The sequence below is a fragment of the Galeopterus variegatus genome, unplaced genomic scaffold (assembly GCF_000696425.1).
Source record: "Galeopterus variegatus unplaced genomic scaffold, G_variegatus-3.0.2 Scaffold184, whole genome shotgun sequence".
Lineage (NCBI taxonomy): Eukaryota > Metazoa > Chordata > Mammalia > Dermoptera > Cynocephalidae > Galeopterus > Galeopterus variegatus.
This window is the reverse complement of record NW_007726295.1, coordinates 724,532-728,310: the sequence shown is the minus strand read 5'-3', so window position 1 is coordinate 728,310 and position 3,779 is coordinate 724,532.

Here is a 3,779-nt window from a genome sequence, read left to right as displayed (position 1 = left end):
TTGAATGGTGTCCTTTCTGAAGCTCCACACTGTAGGTCAGGGCCTCTTTGTCATCCATCTTTCAGGATCGTGTGGCGTTTTTGGCTGTCCCTGTGGAAAGGAAAAGGTGAAAGTGGTATGAGGCGCTGTCCTCACACGGGGCACCCGCTGTTGAGCGTCTCCAGCAGCCGCATGGGAACCCAACAGGTTTTCCTTTCCCTAGATGGTTGGGGCCAAAGGGATTGCCCTTTTCTCCCCACCAGGATGCGGGGCATAAAGAGATTCCAAGAGATGGGTGAGCACACCGCTGCTGCTCTCCCAGATAGGGAACAAACACACGCACATGCAGTGGGGGTTCTGTCAGGCAGTTCCATTTATTGTAACACAAAAGATCATATTTATATGCTTAGCAGGCAGGGATTTCCAAGCTTAGGCCAATCCTTGAAAAGGTCAAATGTGCATGTGCCTTGCCTCTCTATGCTTAGCCCTCCCCCTTACCTTCCCTTGGGCGCCACCTTTTATCTGTTTAGGCCATCGATTGATTTGCTTAGAAAAAGGGCGTGGTCCCATGTAAATAGTTCCTGAACAACCTATCGGTCCAAGAAGAAATTAAACAGGAAATCAAAAAAATTCTCAGAACTAATGAAAATAAAGATACATCATACCAAAACCTGTGGGATATGGCAAAAGCAGTACTAAGAGGCAGATTTATTGCAATACATGCTTATATCAAAAGAACAAAAAGACTTCAAAGAAACTACCTAACCCTACATCTCAAAGAACTTGAAAAACAACAAGAATCCAAACTTAAAGTTAGTAGATGGAATGAAATAATTAAGATCAGAGCAGAACTAAATGAAATAGAGACCCCAAAAAACAATAGAAAAGGTGAAAAAAAAAGTTCTTTTTTTGAGAAGATAAATAAAATAGACAAACCATTATCTAGGTTAAAAAACAAACAAACAAAAAAAACAAAGAAACAAAAAACAAAAAAGAAGAAGAGAGAAGACCCAAATAATAAAAATCAGAAATGACAAGGGAAACATTACAACTGATGCCACAGAAATACAAAGAATCACTAGAGAATATTATAAACAACTGTAAGGCAACAAATATGAAAATCTGGAATATATGGATAAGCTCCTAGACACATGTAAACTACCAAGACTGAACCAAGAAGAGACAGATAACTTGAACAGAACAATAACAAGCAAGGAGATTGAAGCTGTAATTAGCAATCTTCCAACAAAGAGATGTCTGAGTCTGGATGGCTTTATAGCTGAATTCTTTCAAACTTTTAAAGAGGAGTTAACACCAATTCTCCTCAAACTATTCCAAACAATTGAAATAGAAGCTACTCTCCCAAACTCATTCTATGATGCCAACATAACTCTGATACCAAAACCAGATAAAGAGACAACAAAAAAAGTAAATTACAGGCCAATATCCTTGATGATAACTTAGATGCGAAAATCATTAACACAATATTAGCAATCAGAATACAGCAACATATTAAAAAAATTATAGACTATGATCAAGTGGGATTCATGCCAGGGATGCAAGGATGTTTCAACATACAAAAGTCAATAAATGTGATACATCATATTAACATACTCAAGGACAAAGGCCAAATGATTATCTCAATAGATGCTGAAAAGGCATTTGACAAAGTTTAACATCCCTTCATGATAAAGACTCTCAACAAATTAGGTACTGAAGGAATATATCTCAACACAATAAAAGCTATTTATGATAAGCCCATTTCCACTATCATTCTGAATGGGGATAAACTGAGGACCTTTCCCTTAGGAACAGGAACCATACAAGGATGCCCATTCTCACCACTTCTATTTAATATAGTACTGGAAGTACTAGCCAGAACAATCAGGCAAGAAGAAGAAATAAAGGGAATCCAGATTAGAAAAGACAAAGTCAAACTTTCCCTATTTGCAGATGACATGATACCATATCTAGGAAATCCTAAGGACTGTATCAAAAAACTCCCAGATCTGGTTATAAAGAAAGGAAGCCCATTTACAATTGTAAATAAAATAACTAGGGATCAATTTAACCAAGGAGATGAAAGACCTTTACAATGAGAACTACAAACCACTTCTGGAAGAAATTAAAGAACACTCAAAAAGATGGAAAAATATTCCATGCTCTTGGATTGGAAGAATTAACATTGTGAAATGTCTATACTACCCAAAGTGATCTACAGATTCAATGTAATTCCTACAAAAATACCAAAGACATTCTTCACAGAAATGGAAAAAACAATCCCAACTTTCATATGGAGCAACAAAAGACCAGAATAGCCAAAGCAGTCAGGAGCAAGATAAATAAAGCCAGAGGCATAGCACTACCTGACTTCCTTTATACTACAAAGCTATTGCAACCAAAACAGCACAGTACTGTTATAAAAATAGACATTCAGACCAGTGGAGTGGACTTTAGAATTCAGAAATCACCCCTCTGGCTTACAGCCATCTGATATTGGACAAAGGTAACGACTGCCTCTTCAACAAGTGGTCCTGGGAAAACTGGATATCCCTATGCCAAAGAATGAAACTAGATATGTCCCTCCCACTAGACAGTAAAATCAACTCAAAATGGATTAAAGGGGGGCCGGCCCATGGCTCACTCGGGAGAGTGAGTGCAGTGCCGATAACACCAAGGCCACGTGTTCGGATCCCATATAGGGATGGCCTGTTTGCTCACTGGGTGAGCATGGTGCTGACAACACCAAGTCAAGGGTTAAGATCCCCTTGCTGGTCATCTGTAAAAAAAAAAAAAAAAATGGATTAAAGACTAAGTATAAGACCTGAAACTGTAAAATTAATAAGGGAAATTATAGGTGAGACACTTCAGCAACTAGGTCTGGGCACAGACTTTTTGAACATGTGTCCAAAATCACAAGCAGTAAAAGAAAAGATGAACAAATGGGACTATATCAAACTAAAAAGCTTCTGCACAGCAAAGGAAACAACAGAGGGAAATGACAACTAACAGAGTGGGAGACAATATTTGCTAACTATGCATCTTACAATGGATTAATACCCATAATATACAAGAAACTCAAGCAATTATACGGTTAAAAAAATAATAATAACCCAATTAAAAAATGGGCAGAGCAGGCCGGCCCGTGGCTCACTCGGTAGAGTGCGGTGCTGATAACACCAAGGCCAAGGGTTCGGATCCTATATAGGGATGGCCGGTTTGCTCACTGGGTGAGCGTGGTGCTGACAACACCAAGCCAAGGGTTGAAATCCCCTTACCGGTCATTTTTTTTTTTTTTAAAAGGAACACATATAAATGGCCAACAGGTACATGAAAAAATGCTCAACATCACTAGTCATCAGGGAAATGCAAATTAAAACTACATTGAATTAACACCTCACCCCAGTTAGACTGGCTATAATCAAAAAGACAGTGAATAACAAATGCTGGTGAGGGTGCGGAGAGAAGGAAACACTCCTACACTGTTGGTGGGACTGTAAATTAGTACAAGCACTATGGAAAACAGTATGGAGGTTTCTCAGACAACTACAGATAGATCTTCCATATGATCCAGCAATCCCACTTCTCAGAGGAATGGAAATCATCAAGTCAAAGGGATACCTGCACTCCCATGTTCATTGCAGCTCTGTTTACAATAGCCAAGACACGGAACCAACCGAAATGTCCATCGATCAATGATTGTATAAGGAAACTGTGGTATATATACACTATGGAATTCTACTCTACCATAAAAAAGAATGAGATTCTCCCATTTTCTTTTTTTTTTTTTTTCCTTTTTG